General features: G+C 37.6%; 1 protein-coding gene and 1 long non-coding RNA gene across 7 annotated transcripts in view; one reads left to right on the top strand and one right to left on the bottom strand.

Moving 5' to 3' along the window:
- Rap1 (RAS oncogene family member Rap1) overlaps positions 1-21,014 on the bottom strand; it is a 70,081-nt gene that overhangs the window by 14,394 nt on the left and 34,673 nt on the right. The window lies entirely within an intron of this gene.
- LOC143303506 (uncharacterized) lies at positions 18,000-20,920 on the top strand. Its single transcript, XR_013059897.1, has 3 exons — positions 18,000-18,653; positions 19,969-20,195; positions 20,352-20,920. It is a non-coding gene; the product is annotated as an uncharacterized LOC143303506 (long non-coding RNA).

The raw sequence follows: 21,014 nt of genomic DNA, 5'->3' as shown, positions 1-21,014 counted from the left end.
AATTTTCGATAAGATCATGCACAAGACTGACAATGAAATTAGAAACTACGCAATGTTGTCTAAAGATTCCATGTTCATCCGTGAGATAGCAAGGATACTCGAGCGATAGCTGAACGATCCAGATATTCAATGAATAATTCTGAATTTCGGAGAAAGAGAAACGGAGGAAGCAAGGGAAGCAAGAGACGCAAGCAACCGGAGACTCGTAGCACAGTGACTGGGATGTCCAGCTTCTTCGAATTCCTGATCAAAGCGATTTTATGCATGCAGGTCAAGAATTTCATGACTGTATACTTGATGGCTCGTGGACTGCAATTAACCCTGTTTCGGTTCGGAATTAATGCACAGGATGCGCGATATAAAGACACGTGTTTCTACTGAAAAAAGGAAGGTGTCGTCCAAGCAATGGTCCCTTTTCTATCTCATGAATGACAAAGTTGCTTGGACGCGAGAGCTCCACCTTTTTTTTTTTTTTTTTAATTTATAACGAGATAGAAAGCCGAATTTATACAGAGAAACTGAAAAAGTTCGTACTTTTTTGCAAAAATATAAATTTTGCTGATTCTGTTGAAATTTTAGGTAACTTTTTGGTTTTAAGTTATAAATAGGAGGTTGGGCTCGTACACAGGGAAACTGAACGATGTGAGAAGCTTCTGTTTGTTGGGGAAAATGTGGATTCTAGAGTTTAAGTTGATATTTATAGAAAGTTGGTGCTACGCGTTGATCAAACTGAACAATTTGAGAAGGTTTTGTTTGCTGGGGTGAATTTTAGAGATTTTCTTTTGGAAAAATTAATAATTAGGGTTTCAAGAGGTATAAAGCTGAAATTGTAGAGACACTGAAGAATTTGTGAATTTTCTATGTTTTAGAAAAGAAAATATATATATATATATTTCAGGAATAGTGAAAGTTTCGAGTGGTGGAAAATGGGATTTGCCGAATAATTAGAGGATTTGTAAATTTGTATCATTATACAAAATCTAAATTACAAATGTAGTCTGCTTTCCTATATGACAAAGAGAACATCCTATATTAAGGAAATCCCGACTGAAAGTTTCCTTATCACAACAAGAACACGCTTTAGAGTTTTCCAAAAGAAATACAACCTAACCTGATCCAAGTCTAAGCTGAAAGTTTCCTTATCACAACAAGGACACCTTGAATTTTCCTAAAACGAAAGACCAACAAAATTCAATTTTATACTTAGCTGAAATAGAAACTATAATAAATGATCCTCTATCACGAATATACCTTAAATCTCCCTAAAAGAAAATTAATCCAATGTAACTTAAAACTTTGTATATCACAACAAAGATGCATTACATTTTCATCACATCACATCACATCACATAGTTTCTTCGCAAAAAGGATCTAAACAAACTGAGAATCAGAAATCTCGCCAAAATCAAAACTAAAACATTCTTCGATTGTAGAAAAATGTCCTTGGTAGGTCTACCGTCACCTTAAATTTCCAAAATTCACTCTTCTCTCTTCTATTTTCTTAAATTTTTTCATCAAACCTCGCTCTAACTTGTCGTAGAGCACGTTAGTTTCTATAAAATCCATTAAACGCTCAAAGTGTAATTACTCTTTTAAGTCACATTGTCGCTAAAATTACACCAACAACCTTCCTTCATTCCCAGTTTCGAAACTTGACTGGTGTGTCTGAGACTTTCTACTTTCCCAAATTCTTCTATCCAACTTTGCTCTAACTTGTCCTAGAACACTTCCCAGTTTCTATAAAATCCATTAAACACTCAAAGCGTAATTGTCCTCTTAAGTCACATTTATCGCTGAAATTACACCAACAACCTTCCTTCATTCTGAGACTTTCTATTTTCCCAAATTCTTTTATCCAACTTTGTTTTAACTTGTCGTACAGCACCTCCAGTTTCTATAAAATCCATTAAACGCTCAAAGTGTAATTACTCTCTTAAGTCACGTTATCGCTAAAATTACACCAACAACCTTTCTTCATTCCCAGTTTCCAAAATTCGCTCGTGCGTTTATCCTCGATGAATGTTTTATTTCCCTCAATAATTCTCGCATCAAACTTCGCTCCAACTCGCCCTAAAACACCCTAATTTCTGCAACATCCATTGGAAGGAATTAATTTCCACTCGCATAGGCTGCGAAATGAATCTCGGAAAATCTAATCCTCGAAACGGTTCGACCAATAACAAAGAAGGTTGAAACGTCAAAGTTGACGTTTTAATTGTCTCGGTTGGAAATTCGGTCGCGGGGGTGGATTGTAAATTAGGTCGCAGGTCGAACGTCCTCTGCGGACGTGTATGCGGCTACCGATATATTTTTCCCGGTGAAGAGGGCAGGCAGGGGGAGAGTTTTTTGGACGTTGGCCAAAGGGGTGGCTCGATCCTCGTCGACTTGTTGCTGATACGCCACTCTCATCCAATTAGCGAACCGATCGCTTTGATCACGCTATTTCTGATTTTCAATCCGCTCTTTTTCTCTGATTTTTCATCCGTCGCGTCCTTTGCGCTCCTTTTCGACGAATAAATTTTCGCCAACGCGAAACCAATCTGCCGGAAAATAAATGTGAAAAATTCGTTGCATCCCGAGTCTGTGATCTGAGTCGTACGCTACATATATTTTCTATTTGTATTACATACAAATATTTTATTTTTATTAATATTTATATGTGAATATTTTTTATTTATATTATTATATTTATCCGTACTATTTATTTTGCTAAATATTATATTTATTATAGATATTCTAGATATTTTACTATTATTATTATTATTATTACTGTATATTGTACAAAATTTATTTACAGCGTATTTTGAGAGGAGTGGGTGGTGCGTTGAGGTAAAACTTGAAATTTACTTGAAATTCGATATAGGAGAAAATTGCTGGCGGAATTTTCAAAACAAAGGGAAATAGAATAGAATAGAGTGAAAGATCGATTCACAAATTTTCGATACTTTAAATTCTATTCAGTATAAATCCAAGTTGGCGAATCGTATTTGCCATTTAAGGTTTCTCGGAAATTGATTTCATGCTAAGGAGGGAGAATTGACTCCTCCTATTTCGCAGCAAACTGCATCATATTAAAAGGAAAACTCGAGGCAGGTTTGACGTTAATTAAAAATTTAGAAACACGAAAGTTCGATAGACCGCGGAGAAGCGTGTGTGGCATCTGAAATACCAGATGATGAAAGCTGGTTTTTAAATGTGAATTTCAAAGATTAATCGGCGAGACCAAAGAGGAAAGATAAAAAAATTCTCCGCAATGTTTCACAGGTTTTTAGCTATCGAGGAGCATCATAAAGCAATTAAAATACGAACAGAGAACGAATATAACGTATGATGCAATATCTCTCGTTAACAAGATGATTGTTAATAACGTTGCAAATTAGTAATTAATTACATGTCCACTTTGATTCGCCTCGATGGAAGCTGCAGATAGGAAAATTCATAAAATCGCATCGAGAAGCTGCTGCCTTGCGATAAACAAACCTGGCTAATGAAAGGGTTGCAGAAAATTTGCTCGATAAACGGGAAACAAAGGAATTAATTAAACTAATACCCGGCCTATTAAAATTTAACGCGCAGCCTGAAGAGAAAAGTTAATTAAAAGATGGCAGATAATCAATTTATACAATACCATCCCCTTGCCATCATCGTCTTCAACAACGATACACCACAATTCACATACAACCGCACGTGATAAATTCATCCAACTCGATATATTTTTCAATATTTCGTTTCGATCCAACGACAATCTTTCTCGATGAAATTTATAACAAAATATACGACATTTATAGAATTTCTAACTTTTTAAACGTAAAATATTTCGTTTTTGTATCATTGTCGGACTTATTGTCACCGAGTTGTATTTGTTGCTACGAATTATATCTCGTAACTGGTTATTAGATCGAGGATTTCCACGCAATTTCATATTTTTACCAACGGAATGAAATTAATGAGAAACCTAGGTAAAAAATTTCATCTGCGAACAGATGAATATTTTACGTTGCCATGAATATTACTGTTATTATTGTATCTCGTATATCGTATTACTACTATTGTATATACAGGGTGGCTGGTAACTGGTGGTACAAGCGGAAAAGGGGGTGATTCTACGCGAAAAAAGAAGTCGAAAATATAGAATGAACATTTAAAAAATTAAAAAAATAACGTCAATCGAGACAACGATCTACAGTGAGGTCTGTTATAACGAGAAGCGATAAAGTGCACGCGTACCGACCGAAGATTCAAAGTCGATTTTCTCGAAAACAAAGCCTCGAACGAAAAATTTTTATTCTACATTTTCGACTTCTTTTTTCGCGTAGAATCACCCCCTTTCCGCTTGTACCACCAGTTACCAACCACCCTGTATATTGTATCATTGTAAATATTGTACATTGTATCGTGAACATTGCCATTTGTCGCTGTTATTTCGAATATTTTATTGTATTTTTGGATTACTACACGCAATCCGTTGATTTGTCTGCCTTTAACTTTATCGCAAACGTATAAAAATACACAGTTCCATTATGATCAGATTTTATGGATTTGTATGTGTTTGAAAATTAAATTTACAGACGCAAAACCGCGAGAATTGCACCTAATAGAAAAACGTGTAAAATAAGACAAGTACGATATAACAATCGGAAGTATAATATTTAAGTCGAATCGGACAAATCTGCGCTTAGGTTGTACGTAGTTAGCGTGAACTATGCGCAGGAACTTGCATTGGGTTGGCAACTAAGTGGTTGCGGATATTGTCAATATCGCCTAATGAGAAAATCCGTAATCACTTAGTTGCCAATAAAACGTGCAAAACACGAATTTACAACGACGTTATCGTTGGTGATAAATTTCGCACGTGACGTGACACGTGAAATTCTCTTCTTTCCTCTTTTCCCTCATTTTTATAAATAGAAGAGAACTATACGTCGCGTGTGAGCGCATTTAAAGGCCGCAATTGTCTCCAGTGGACACATCTTGACACTGATGCGTTCAATTAAAAGCGATGAAGGTTGATCAAGGTTCATCAGAGTCGAGTGACGAAAATGACGCTGTCGACTGGACGCTCTAGAAACGTTCGATCGAGCATCCGTTTCCGGCGAACGAAAAAGGAAAGGAAATTTCGATATCCGCGATAATTGGTAATTTTCTACAGCTAATTGATTATATGATACACACACACACACATAAGCATTGTGTCTGTAACAAAATAAATCGCGAATTTTCACGTGAATTTCTATTTTCCAGAATATATTGGCTTGGCAACTAAGTAATTGCGGATTTTGTCATTAGATGGTACTGACAAAATCCGCAATCACTTAGTTGCCAAGCCAATAATTAAAAAAAGAAACTAGCATCTCGTAGTGGAAGATTATTTTAATTGCGAAGTATCATGGAAGGTACTATACTTTGAAATATTCTAAAATGAAAGTCAAATAAAAAATTCGATACAACGTAAAGTTAAATAATACAATTACGTAAGCTAAATAGTTGGAATTTATCCGACACCGTTCGGGTCATCTATTACACGACAATGCCGCCGCAGTTGAGGGTTAAAAAAGGTGGAATACTGCAGACGGGATGTCAATTGCGTCAATAGATGCCCTGTTACTTGATTTTTCAATTTGCGAGACCTCGCTATATCATGGAACTCTGGTTGAGTGGAGAGTCATACTATGTTCAATGGAAAACCGAGGTATTTTCCCCGAGTGAAAATTGAAAGATCGATCGCGCCGCAGAGGCGTTTAATTTTCACGAGTTAACGTGATCAGGATGTCGCGTGAGTTAGGTCGAAACGATGCCCCGTGGACGCTAATTGAGTGGAGAAAGTGGTGTTGTCGTGCGATAACAAGGTGTGGAAAGTCAGATAAAAAGGTCAGGCGAAAAAAGAAAGATACGAGGATTCTTGAGTCAACGCGTCAACATGTAACGTTCAGTTAAGTCGTTGTTGTTCAACATCGTGGCAAGGTCGTAATTTGAGTCACAATCTCGGGTCACAATGTTAAGCTAGCAGAATAAATTGCACGAAATGTCCTAAATGTGATACTCCTACCATTGTACCATTTCTGTTACACAAAATAATTTTGTTTCGTACACTCCACTCTTTCCATTATATTCGTAACAACATGATTTTGTAGTCTGGTAATAAACAATAAGGCGAGAATTTTATTACTAAATTTTTAATGACAATGTTTGTTAATATCGAGTTTATAAGTTGGTTAAACCACGCATATATAAAAAGATGTAATCCGCTTGTACATTTTTTCATTACATATTGAGGTTATAAATACAATAAAAACATTTTGAAACTTCAAAACCAAAATTGCAGTGCCAAGATGAGACATGAAAATTCAAAGAAATAAAAAGAAAATTTCAACGTTAGTTATACTGTTTTATTTTTTATTTAATTACACCCAGTTGCAACGTGAAGCTCTGCCACTGGTCCTTGAGGATTCTTGAGTTAACTCGTTGAGACCTAACATCGAGTTAATCGAGTGCCCAACGTAGAAACAGAGTTGTAACGTGAGTCGCGATCTTGGCTCACAATGTTAAGTTAGAAGTGTGGATTACGACACAATGAGGCGAAGTTGAGCAATAACTGTTAACGAGGATAGTTCATCGTTAGACTTTTAATAAGCACATGTGTCAATTGAGTCTATGTTACAATTAAACTAGAGATTGCAACATCAGGTCCCAATAGAGCGAAATTCGAAAGAAGAGCATTTGAATGTCAAGTTTACAACACTAGGTTCTGACTAACCTAACTCGAACCTCGTCACTTAATATCAAATTACACCACTGACTCGCAACATTGATCTACGTTGAAACCATACACCAGTGTACAATATCATGTTACAACGTTAAATTACAATAGCGAATCACAACACCAATTTCTGCTACCTTACAATTTCGAAGCTTCGATACTATAAATACTACGATGGCCACTCGAATTATAACCACGTTGCAGTGGTAAATCTCAACATGGAAGCCACATTCGAGCCAAGAGAATTCAATTTTATTATTTCAACTTCATTAATGACGTTCACGATACACTGGCTGATATAAATATGTTCATAAATATCGTTGTTAAATTACAAAGTAAAATTCAATTTTCCTACTGAATCTCCACTTCAGTTTGCAATATATACCTTGGTTGAGCGATGCTCACCAAATTGCAAATTGTAATTAGATTTTATTTCCAAATGTACACTCACTTCTGATATTATACGCGAATTTCAAACTTTCGTCACATTACGTACATTAAAACCAGACTTTATTATTAATCACTGACGTTAACTACGTGTTTTACTCGAATGCCAAATGTTCGTTAAATAAAAAATTCGAATTAAATATTGTTACGGAGCACGAATATTGACTCGTGACGTTCCCTTTGAATCTCAAATATCCTTGATATTATAAATTATAAATTACAAATTAAATTTACATGTTGCTTGTTATTAAACTGCCACTTTGACTTTCAACATTTCGCTCGTGCCCTAAAACTCTGGCCGGACTACGAGTTGAAAATAAATTCGCTTCTTCGCTAGAGAAAGACCCTAACCACCACCACTTACGATATTTTGTTCGAGCTCGGAAAATTTCCATATCAGTTTACGTAGAAACGCATAAATAAATTTTATTATTAAATTCCAATTTTAACTCCCGATAAATAGGTATTTTCCCCTCGACCTTCGAATGTTCCAACTAAATGGCAAATCAAAACTCCACGTTCTATTATCGAGCTGCAAAATCAACTGCGCTCGTATTTCCCTCGAACATCTCCTCCGCTGAATTAAACGTTATTATCAATTTCCACACATCGACTGGCGATACATACACTGTCCAAGCCTCGACAGCTCGCCAAAATTCCAAATATTAAAATTAAATTTCATTCTTGAACTCGCGACGAACCGTCGCATCGTGGGACCTCGTGTGCCCCGTGCAAATTAGGAAATCGATTCAATTAACTGAATTCCTCGACAACCACTGTTTTCCGCCAGTAATAACATCGTGTCGGTATAATCGAGCGTTCCCTCGCTGAAATATTGTTGGACCGATATTTTTTCAATCGCCAGGTTGTCCCAAAAGTATCTTTCGTTTTACAAGGAAATGCGATGGATGAGCAACAATTTTTCTTCTATATTATTCCACCCATTATGATGAAAAAACTCATTCTTGATTGCTTTTGTGATAGTAAAAAAAAATATTATTCCATTGAATTACGTATGATCCATTTTGTCCTATTGAGATAAGGATCGCAAAGTTCGACGGATTAGGTTTCAGCTTTCTAAGAAGACGCATTCCGAGAAGAGACGCATTGTTTGTAAAAGAAATATTCCAAACTTTTGGGGTAACCTAATACGTCTTTCATTCTAAGTATTCCACTTTTTGCTGCGATAATGGTCGGTCTATGGGGTGGGAGTTGGCCAGCGATTCTCGCGTGGTCGAAAGTATCGGGGCCGCTTCATCGGCCTTTTCGAGCTCATAATACGCGGTTGTCGAATCAACGGACCGTTAATTGGTTTCGAGAATAACGCGAAGGAAAAGCGGCGCAACGCTAATTGCGCGGCCAACTATTGTTTTTCGACGCTGAAGCGCGATGGAAAATATCGCGCGACACCGGCACGCGCGTCGAAAGTTCGCCGATGAAAATCACGCGTGAAATTTTATTTACGAGTTTTCACCTCTGTTTTTAGCTGTTTTCCTCTTTCTTTGACGCGGACGATGTTTAGTTTTTTTTTTTTTTTTAGATCGGCTTATTTTGAACGCGGCTCTAATCTATTATACTCTGACACACGCGTCAAAAATTCTACGGAGGAAATTTATGATTTATGAACAAATTTTGCTTCGCTTTGTTCCTTTTTTTGGGCTACTTTTTTTTTATCTTGCGCGGAACATCTGACGCTTCGTTCAACTCGAAACCTTTCGCATTTTCAGATTTTTCTTGAAACTTTAAGCGATGTTTCGATCTATCGTACTTTGGCGGGAATTTCAAAAAATCCCACGATAAAAATCACGCGTGAAATTTTATTTACGATTTATGAACAAATTCTATTTCGCCTGTACCTTAGCTGTTTTCTTATATTTTTTTTTTTCTTCTTCCTTTTCCTTTCTTCGGCACGGAGAATTTGACGCTTCGTTAATCTTAGAATCGCTTATATTTTTAGACCTTCTTGAACTGGCCTATATTAAACGAGGCTCTAACCTATTATATAGATATTTTAATTTGTTTACAGTTTATGATTATTGTCGAGTTACACTGTCGAGTAGCCTCAAATCGATACACCTGCAACTTTAGTAACTTTCGAAGTAAAAGCCACATCATAGTCGTCTATTCTGTGGTATGTTTTATTCGTTGCCCTTTGCAAAATTACGCTGTGCCTTCGATGCTTTTTATTTTATTAATTTCCCTCTATCCGCCACTGTACAATATTCATAATTGATTCGTAATATTTGCAAGAGACATTTAATTCGTTTTAAAAATATGTCACTGATACATCGGGGTTATTAATCAACAAATGTAATCAATAGATAATACTTAACAAATGTATCGTTACATTCGTATTTACAACGACGAAAGGGAATTACTGTTGTTCGTATTTACAACGATGAAAGGGAATTACTGTAACTCGTCTTTTTCGATTTCCAGCTGTGGAAAAACAAAATTCTCGTTCAACCATCAAGGGATTTTAATCAATCGTACATTTTATCTTTCACGAGCGAATATCGGTCTCGTACGATTGAAATATCGTTCCAGATATTCGTAATTATTTCGAATAATTGACGATGCGAAGTTCAGAGGAGCCAACGTTAAACTGCGCGGCTGTGCTTTCGAAGGGAACCGAAGTTTGGCTAATTTTATCGTTCGCTCGACACTTTCGTCGCTATTTTTTGCTCGACGTCCCTTCTCCGCGACATCCGTCTCTTTGTGAAATCGTAGAAACTCCGTGTTTCTTTCGCCTCGACCAATTCCGTTTCTTCTTTTTAATTTGTAAACACGAGACGTTAACGTCCCATTGCTCGGCCATTTATTATCGAAGCAAAGCGAAACTTTCTTAGGAGAAAGAATTCGGATTAAATTTCGAATTAGAAACATTACTCTGCGAAGAAAATTCTTTTTTCCTTCTATCGTAATCCGTGACCACAAAGAATCTTCGTTTTATCGATAAAACTACCGTTGTTGCTTATTTTCGTAAATCAGAGGAAAACTTTCTTACGAAAAGCTTCAAGAATATTTCGTTAAGGAGAATTCGGATTAATTTCTTGATCAAAAACATTGCCAGTTTTCAAGGGAAATTCTTTTCTATTCCATTGTAATCCACGAAGGATTTTGTCAATTATCTTGTTATTAGTAACACTCTGACGTTTTCTTGTTCTCATAAAGCAGAGCACAACACTTTCTTACAAAGTACGAATCATATTAAAACAAAGGAATTGCGGACAATGTTAATTCCAATCGAAAATACTAATCTCGAAAAATTTGTCCGCGATACAAGACAAAAATACGTAATTTACGAAAGATCGATACGTCGATAATTAAAAAGGGCACAGAAAATATTCCTAACGACGTCTTAATCAACATTGCAAGCCCGAGTTTTCCCATTTTTTCTTTACTCTGCGATCGCAGCTTTCAATGTGCTCTCCCCCTCCTTTTCTTCTATCGAGCAATATGCAATCCCTCTCTCTCTCTCTCTTTTTTTTTTTTAACAGTTAAACGTGTAATAGAACAGCGACCTGACCTGACCTGACCTGACATAACATCATCGGACTTTTTTCTTCCTGGACTCTTAGTCAGGGAATGGCTAATGGAAACGACACGGGCAACGTGCACGAACACGAAAAATAGAATGCAACGGATTCTGCAGCGAAATTATAGTTGAAACGTTAATTGACTGGTCGGCGAATCAAGTATTGGGAAACGCGGCTGAAAAAATCCATCGAAATAGAAATCAGCTTAACAGTGTATTATAAATTGCTGGGTAAATTAAACGTCATGTTTAAAGCAGGATAAATGCTTGTGTAACGTTACGGGGGATGCGTGTAGAGGATTGCGAAAGAGGAAATTATCCGTAGTTGTTGGGTATTGTTGAATGAGAATAAAAAAACGGAGAAGTCTATATAAAGTGGTTTTCTAATGGAATTGCTCAAGGTCGTTGTTATATCGTTCCACGCGACTATACTTGACGTGCGTGTATCTAGAAGATAAAAATGTAATGTAATGCTTGTAAAAATTATTCAAGGAAAGGGAATTATCTTAACATCGACTGCACTTTTTTTTCTGCTAAATAAAACCATCGCAATTTCTTTGTACGTCTGTCAACATCAGTTAATAAAATTATCAATCAAATTCGAAGATGGTATCCCACTGGGGGTAGCCATCCACATGTTATAATACTATATTACTAAGCTATAATATTTTACCAAATGTCCTACTGGACAAATTGTAAAATGTAAATAAATAAATAAAAAAAACAAAAAAAAATAATTATAGCATGGTATCGTATTACCAAAACAAGTATACCATTCAGCATAATGAAAGAAGCAAAAGAATCATGTTTTAAAAAAATAAATTCTTATAAACAATTGGAAATCATAATCTCGATACATTTAACTGGACGTTTCCTAATAAAATCGTGCACCATAATAAAATAGCCACTCTACCTGGACCAGGTCATACACCGCGGGCCAGACGGACACCAGATGTCCGCTGATCCTTACGGCGTACCCTCAATAGCCTTATGGACCCGTCATAAATCCCAATAATTTGCTTGCTAAGGTCCTTCAGACGGAACAAATATTTTTTTCTAAATCACTTTCTAAGGACTATTGTCTATCACGGCTGGACAAGGGAAAGTTGGGTTTTCCCACGTACGATGCTTCCCAATAGCAACTTTCTATCGAGGGCAGCTAAGACCCTTCCTAGTTCACCAACCTTCGTTTAACCAATTAACAACGAATCCTATTTCCCTCACTCTCCTAGCCAAAATCGTTACCAACAAATCCGATGGTCCCGTGCGCTAGACACACCCATCCTTAGCTTTCCTCCGCTACAGCATCGTCACCGAACATCACTGATCCTTCATCCTTCAAACATTCAACATCCTTCGACCGGGTTTACATGCGAAGATCAGTCACTCACTTATCTTATACATACGCACCAGCGTAACTATGTTCTTCGCAAAGTTGTTGGAATAAACTGTCATTTACAACTCGTTACATCAGTGTCATATTCAATTAACCACCTCTATTATCCTAATCGAAATAGGGGATCGATAATTTCGTGGCGTCGATTATCTAATCGTGACGGGAATTTACGACTCCCGTTGGCGTGCATCCTCGCGATCGCGTCTCTTCGCGAGTAGTCGAAACAGAGTTGTCAATTTCTATTTCCACGAGGAGAAAAAGATATTTTCTTTGCTACGTCAAAAGAACACTGTACTGTGATAAAAGGCATCTCGACATATCTTTGTACCTAACTCAGCATCTCGTAGCAAAATTATCCACCGTAATTTACCACGTGTACCATCGAAACAAGTATGCTATCCGCCATAATAAAATACCTAGAGAAATCGTCAACATTTTTTTTCATAAAAGAAGAAAGGAATTCTTTGAATGACTAGCTAAAAATCACCGCTACTCTCCTTATTATAAAACTAAAACTGTCTCAAAATCTTCGTACATCTATAACTCAATACTCTCTAGTACAATCATCCACTAGAATAAAATACTCGAAGGAATTGCCAACTCCTCTTTCCATAAAGAAAAAAAAGAAAAGAAGAAAGTAAAAGGAGAGAAATTCCTTCTTGACTACCCCGACAACTTACTACGACAGTAAGTTCGATTTACTAATGTCATCAACTCCGCCTCTCCCTGAGAAACAAACATCGAACAACGTCCCTCTAATAAAACCATCCATCCGTAATTCATGGTACTTCGTGAAACAGCTATACATCATCCAGCACGACAAAATACTCCGAAAAATCGTTCTTACACAAAAAAAAGAAGAAAAAAGAAAGAGGAGAAGTTCTTTCTTTAATCGCCCCAACAGCCACTTCGTTTATCGATGTAATCGACTCCGCTGTTTCCGAGAAAGATGACCGACACTCGGCAACAAAAAACTATCCGCGTAATTCGTACGTTCGTATTCCTACGTACACAGAAGCGAAACGGCTACGGCATCCACCGTAACCGAACACCCAAACAAACCGTCAACTTCTCCTTCCACAGTAGAAAAAAAAAAACTCTTTGTTCACTGCCTCGAAAACTTGCTGCCGTAATAAAACTGTTCAAAAATCGCCGGTATCCGTCTCATCCACCGTTGACCAAACTTCTCTTTAAAACTCCTCCTCATCGTCCCTGATCCACGGACGAGAAGCTCGGCCTTCGAAACAACCCCGAAGTCATCCTCACCCACCTACCTACCCCATCCATCCCTTTTGTGGGACGTCGTCGTTATCCAATTAGACGTCTCGATTCCTGCCGCTGCCCCTCCATTGTCCCGTTGTTTCTCTCTGGCAATGTTTAATATCGGCGAAAATCGCTAGGCTGCAGAGGCAAGGACGATTAAAAATGAACGCCGGGGCCGCGTGGGCCTCTAAGAAGCCGAGAAAGAACGAGAGGGTGGGCGTGGATCGCGGGGGGTGAAAGCGGCGGACTGCTCTATTGTGCGAAACTGTGTCACAGGGACTGGGCTCGGGCGTCCGTAAGGCAAGTGCGCAAAGTGAAGAGCCGCCTCTCGCCGTCCATTTTTCCATCTACAAATGATTTCTGCGGCGTTATCGCTGGTGCGCGAAACTCTGCTTCTGGATAGGGGGGAGAGAGGGGAAGCGCGGCCAGGGGGAGAGATGTGCGCGGCCTCGTGAAAACTCAGAGTCTCGCGGATTCGCAATGGTTCGCCGCATTTTTACATTAACGGTAACCGTTATTTGTTATTTGTAATATATTCTTTTTTTATTTATTTATTAAAATTACAATCAATCCTCGCGTTGAGAATTTTCGGTAATTTTTCTGGCGTGGCGCAGTGACATGGCTGATTATTTATAATAAGTTAATACTTATTATAAGTATAATTTATATTTTATATTTATATTTTAATAAAGAAGCCACGACATATTTTGCTATAAGAAATAGCAAAAATTTTTTTTTTTTTCTTTTTCAATGCTTCTCTATATTTTTCATTTTATATATGGCCTGCTGATACTCGTTATTGGTTTGTCAACCTGATTTTGTCCTCTTTCGCTCTCGTGTGTTTTTCCCCCGGTGATGTTTGGTTTTTTAACCTGATGAATTGGAAACCGGAGATGAAAGCATATTTTGACTGTAGCTTTCGAGGATCGAACACTCGCGATTCATACGGAGGAATGCGATACCTACACACGCGCGCAACCATACACACGTATACAAGTATATCAAGCGTACAAAGTCGAAAATTCAAGAAACTAACTGAAACAGCTGCGTTTCTACGGAATGAGAAGCATATGAAAAAAATGAAAAAAAAAAAAAAATTGAACCGACCAGAATATTGATATTAAATATTATAGTGTGGCGAATAGTTGATTCGATTTGAACGATTCGTATGTCTCTACGATGTGATAAATTTAAATATCCAAGATCAATGTACGTTCAGGTACGTAAAATCAAACGTTCTAATAATATGCTAAATTTTCCGCTTGCTTTTAAGTCAAAAGTTCTCCGTCATTGGATTTTAACAGGAAAGGAAAAAGTTTGGTCGTATAAACTTACCAAAGTGGCTGAGAAAAATCACAATGGGCATCGAATCGCACTGCATCCGAAATTAGAGCTCATAAAGACCACACCGAACCATCGAACTGTGTCACTAAAGTTTCATGAAAACGAGACCTTGAACGGTACCTCAAACCCCTATTCTAATATAAACCTCCGATTACACTGGGTCAAATCGATATCATCTAATTCTTCTCCTTTTTTTCTTTTTTTTTTTATTAATACCATGGATTCGAGGCCTGTTGACGAACAATTAATCGATAAAACAATTTCCTAGTAAAATACACGGAAAAAAGGAGGAAAGTTGACGATTTTTTTGAAACTCGAGGGACGAGGGTTTTTTTAATTTTTGACGAGTTTTTGAGAAGTAGATAGAAAGTATTCGTGCATGTTATATAATATTATGTTTATAAACAAAGAAATTTTTTGTCGCAAGATCTGTTCGGATTTTCTACGATGAATTTTTGTTAAAAAAAAACGCATAATGATCTTGTAAGAAAAAAAAGGAAAAAGAAAAGAAAAGCAAGCAAATGAAAGATTATCAAGAACTTTAAAGCTGAGAACGAAAACAGAAATCGAATTGTTTCTTGAAACTGGAGGTTCAACTATGTAATTTCTTCAGATTTCTGAAGACTAAAGAAATCTACTAAGTAATTCATACTAATTCGAAAAGAAGAAGAAAAAGGTACTAAACGATCGTAAGTACTTTACGAAGAAACTTACAAACTTCAAAGTCCGAGAATCGGGAGAAAAATCGAGCAACTTCTTAATTTGTTTCATTGACTATTAGCAAATTATCGAACTCTTCGATAATTGAATCAACGTTTCAATTGCCAAAGTTCCGATACCTCCTGTCTGCGACTTTAAGAAGAAGAAAAACTGATAAATTGGAAGATCTTCAAGAACTACATGATTCCTCGATCTGTTTAATAAATCGTTAAACAAATTATGAAATTATGCAATGACTGATTTCTCTTTCAAGATATCTTACACGTACGCACATTTCGCACGTTTTTTACCCAAAATTTCCCACGTTATAGTCTTCTTATTTTACGTACGTTGTAACTCATCGTCGAACGAATTATCAAAATCTCGTTTCAATTCTATCAGAAATAATTGACTGCGTGTTTTACTTCCCAAAATTTCCCATTCCATAGTCTTCTTATCTTACGTACGTCGTAACTCATCGTCGAACAAATTATCAAATTCTCGTTTCAATTCTATCAGAAATAATTGACTGCGAGTTTTTTACCTAAAATTTCCCACATCATAGCCTTCTTATCTTACGTACGTCGTAACTCATCGTCGAGCAAATTATCAAAATCTCGTTTCAATTCTATCAGAAATAATTGACTGCGTGTTTTACTACACAAAATTTCCCATTCCATAGTCTTCTTATCTTACGTACGTCGTAACTCATCGTCGAACAAATTATCAAAATCTCGTTTCAATTCTATCAGAAATAATTGACTGCGTGTTTTACTACCTAAAATTTCCCATTCCATAGTCTTCTTATTTTACGTACGTCGTAACTCATCGTCGAGCAAATTATCAAAATCTCGTTTCAATTCTATCAGAAATAATTGACTGCGAGTTTTTTACCCAAAATTTCCCACATCATAGGCTTCTTATTTTACGTACGTCGTAACTCATCGTCGAGCAAATTATCAAAATCTCGTTTCAATTCTATCAGAAATAATTGACTGCGAGTTTTTTACCCAAAATTTCCCACATCATAGTCTTCTTATTTTACGTACGTCGTAACTCATCGTCGAACAAATTATCAAAATCTCGTTTCAATTCTATCAGAAATAATTGACTGCGTGTTTTACTACCCAAAATTTCCCATTCCATAGTCTTCTTATCTTACGTACGTCGTAACTCATCGTTGAGCACATTATCAAATTCTCGTTTCAATTCTATCAGAAATAATTGACTGCGTTTTTTTACCCAAAATTTCCCATTTCATAGTCTTCTTATCTTACGTACGTCGTAACTCATCGTCGAGCAAATTATCAAATTCTCATTTCAATTCTATCAGAAATAATTGACTGCGAGTTTTTTTACCCAAAATTTCCCACATTATAACCTTCTTATCTTACGTACGCAATTTGCTATGAATTAAGAATCTCTTAATCAGTTTGACCCATCGTTAAAACAAATTGTAAAACTCCCCAATCGTGGAATAAATATTTTTTATTCGAGATTTCTCCCATTATATCCGGCGCTTCGTCGTGAATCAAGAATGCCTTAATCTACGTTTAACCGATCATTAAGCAAATTATAAAATTCCCCGATAATAAAGTCAACATTTTTCATTCGAGATTTCTGACATCCTATCCTTATTCATTATGAATCAAGAACATTTCGTTTCCACATTTTCGCCCCCTTTCAACCTCCTCTTATCACGGTTGTAACTTATCTGGCGAATATATCACGATAACTGTACGATATATTAGCGGAAAAATTACTTCCTGCAGCACTTAGTAAGTGCAATTTATTTCCGCGACACGAGAGGATAAAAAAGTAGAAGAAAAAGAAGGCGAGAAAGAAGAAAATGTCAGGTGGCCGGGGCTAAGCGAATAAGTCGAACCGCCTGTAATGCGAATAGTAATTCAATTTCCGTCGCGTAATAGAAATTACTTCGAGAATTATGTGATCTCGCCGGATTTTCCTCTGCCCTGTCCACGCCAATTTTTCATCGTCCCTCTACCAACGATTTTATCGCGAAATATTTGCATATTCAAAAACATATTAGTTGCGGAGATGAATTATTTCTTACATTTCCTTTTACAAGCCATTTTCAAATATAGTGTATACATATACATAAAGTCATTTTCTCTCTATTTCGAAATTTCCAAGCACGTCGACTTTTATATTTGTAAAATTGAACGAGCACGATTGACCTATGGACCGAATGGCCGCGAAACACATCGATTTAAATCGACCAAAGTATAAGATTTATATAAGTAAATCCAGAGACACGTACGAATGGAGAATGGTAAAAAGAAAACGAACAAATTGATTCGAGTACCCTAAATTTCCGACGAATGTCCGAGAAATTTTGTAAAGCAACAATAAATATCGCTATGGGACGAAGTTCATTTATTCGGAGATTATTTCAAGAAGAAAAGAATATTTAAATTACACAGATCTTAATTTTTAACCTTCTCAGAATTGGAGATGAATTTTTTGAATTAATCGATACGATACGTTGATAGCGTATAACGTTGTGATAAGAGAATCTTCTGGTGGGACAAAATTTTCGTTCAAATACCATTTACAGGGAAATTACTGTGAAAGAAATTATTCGAATCTGTGAATAGGGAATATCGAAGAACGCAGTTTGAATAAAACGACGATATACAGTAGAATCGTATACAGAAACGGATTTATCTTAGAAAAGGTCACGGGCTAAGTACCGTACGAGGAAGGATTTTCTCGAGCAGCGATTTCTCGTTTATCGTTCGTCTTGCTCGGTGAATTTCCACGGCATTGAAAAGCGCGTTATGAAACGCGAGAATCCTCCGATACATCCGACGTACGCGTGCACGTGTTCGCATCGGGTAGGCAAAGAGAGGCCATGAAAATGAAAACCTTCTTACATACAAAAGTATAGAGAAACAACGCACGTATTCCATTCTGTTCGTCTTATCCGCTCGCTCTTCGCATTTCCAGAACGCCGAGCTACGGTTATTCGCGTTAATAAGGTCGACCACATCGAGAAATATGGAATGGACGAAACTGATAACGATAAAAACCGAAGATACGAAGAAAATGCCAATTGGCAAGTTTTGCAAAGACAAACGCGAAATTGACACAGCATTTTGCTCCGAGGACCAGAGAGAACAGAACGAAAAGAGAGAAACTCGACTGAAATACTGTGAGACTGACGCGAGAACAGCCAACTACAACAGGTAGAAACTCGTTTATCCGAAAGTTCGGATAAGAGAGGCTCGCCGGCTATCCCCACCCGTTATATTATAAGTTCGGATACGAGAGACTGCCGTTCGGATGACCGAGTTTGTCTAATTCGTTTTCACGATTACACGATCTTTGGTTTCGTGATGGTAACTATGGAAACGGCACGTATCGGTTTACTCAACAATATGTCGTGCGACAAATTTGTGTGTGTGTGTGTATATATATATATGCGAATACAAATATATAAACGCTGCAGATATGAGGTGAGAAAAAAACTCGCGGTTCACGCTTTGTTTACGCCACAGAGTGTGCTCGTTGGTGCTTCTCCTCAGCCACACGCAGGACTTCGTGAAATGCAATATATATATATATACGTAAGAACAAGATACATCGGTGATCCTCGTGTTAGGTAATAGAGGCTCGCTTAGGAGTTCGTATGTGTGAGGTTGGGTCTGAATTTTTTGTACAAACGAGGTTCTACCGTATCAACAAGGAGACGTATATTACACGTAGCGTTACACGTAGTACGAGGATCAAATGACGTAGAACTTCTTTGGTTCGTAACTTTGTATTTCGATAAGACGTTTCAGAAAGGTAGAATTCGGTTGTTGTTGCCTCGCCATCGGGTTGCCACAATGTTTACGCCGCAGCTTCGGTGAAAGCGGAAGGTCAGGTCGGAAGCTAATTGCACGCGAGTTGTTCCACTTGTTCGTCGCTGTTGAAACGTCGTCCTCCTAACGTCTCTTTAAATGGTCGCGATTTTGTGGAACTCTGGCTCTCTCTCCCACGGAGGAAAAGCCATACTTCCACGAAGTAACGTATCGAGTTTAGAGCAAATTTCGCCGACTGTTACCGTGCTCCGTCAGTTCCCGGAACAGCTTCGACGTTCGCTGGCGTTGCACCGGTCTTTTGGATGCGATCGACGTCCGCTAGAAAAACCGACTCACGCCGTGCAAACGCCTGGGTTCTTGATAGTTTTTCACGTGTCGAGTTTCACAGCGACGGCGTAACGTCTTTGTGGAAAATGGTGGCAAGAGGTTGCGAACGAGAGATTACGTACCTCCTTAACATTTAACAAGATACGTTTCAAATTTTGCTGCAAGTAGCGCGCTACAGAGACGGAACGAACTTATGGGACGACGAAGATACCTAAACAATTTCCTATTTAAGAACAATAATTTATAATTTACAATCTGTCATTTAATGGATATCTCTATATTTCTTCCTCCTCTAGCGTACATCGAGATCGAACGAGAAGAGGAATGAGAAATCTATGTAAAGCAACAATCTCCTTTTTATATCCAACAGGCAAAAATTAACTAGACGTACGACGTATACACGTTCCTTCCGCTGTCTTCGATCGACAAAAAATCCACCCTGCCGATTCTCCACCGCGTGCAACATCCCCAGAACACGTAAAAAGTGCGGTGGAAACTCGTGTAACCGACGCAACTCGATTAATCTTATCAGAAGGACGAGGCATCGACTCGTAGCTACTACCTTGGCTGCAAGGGTTTACTAGCTCCTGCCCCTAGGTAAAAGGATACGCGAAAGTTGCGAAAACCGATAGTTCTGCCATTAATTCCGCTTCGTTAGCGCTTCGAGAATACTTCACGCGTGCTAGATTGAAGAGAATCGTAGAATGAGCGAGAGAGAGAGAGAAAGACACTGGAATTAATTCTATTTTGCAGAGAAGTGCGCTACAGTGCAACCAATTGCATCTTCGAGCGTCTCGAGGCTCGTGTTTCACCCTGCTTTAAGGACGACCTCGCTTCTAATTAACATAAATACCGGCCAACGACGGTTTACAGCGAGTTCATTGTGCCGGCCACCCGCCAGCCTCCTCGCAAATATTGACGCACAGTGGATTTTATGGACAGATTATGGTTGCTCGAAATGGGATCGTAAAGCGTGAGTAGTAAGAGGGTGATTTAGTTGGCTCGGGGTTGGCTTTACTTGGCGACCAGTGGACTGCGGATTTTTCTGCATTTGTGACAAGTTTGATGCTTCGAAATATGATACAAAGAAATATGTATAATATCGAAGGTATGATCGTAATATTTAGTTAATAGTATAATTGAATTAATAAATACAGTTAACCAAATTATTGGCTATACACAGTTATAGTTAGTAATATAAGTACGGTTAATCATTTATTTAACACTAACCTTACCAGACCCGGTCAAATGACCGGTTTTAAAATTTAATTTAAGATTGTATCTTCGTTCTTATTTCTTTCGTTCGTCTAACTTTACGTAAATTCTTCTATTACCCTATTAATCAGTTTCTCAATTATTTACGTAAAGTTGGACGAGCGAAAGAAGCGACAACGAACGTACAATACAATTTCGAAT

This window comes from Bombus vancouverensis, chromosome 13 (genome assembly GCF_051014615.1).
Source record: "Bombus vancouverensis nearcticus chromosome 13, iyBomVanc1_principal, whole genome shotgun sequence".
NCBI lineage: Eukaryota > Metazoa > Arthropoda > Insecta > Hymenoptera > Apidae > Bombus > Bombus vancouverensis.
Note: the sequence above shows the minus strand (reverse complement) of the source record. Positions and strands in the feature narration are given on the sequence as shown.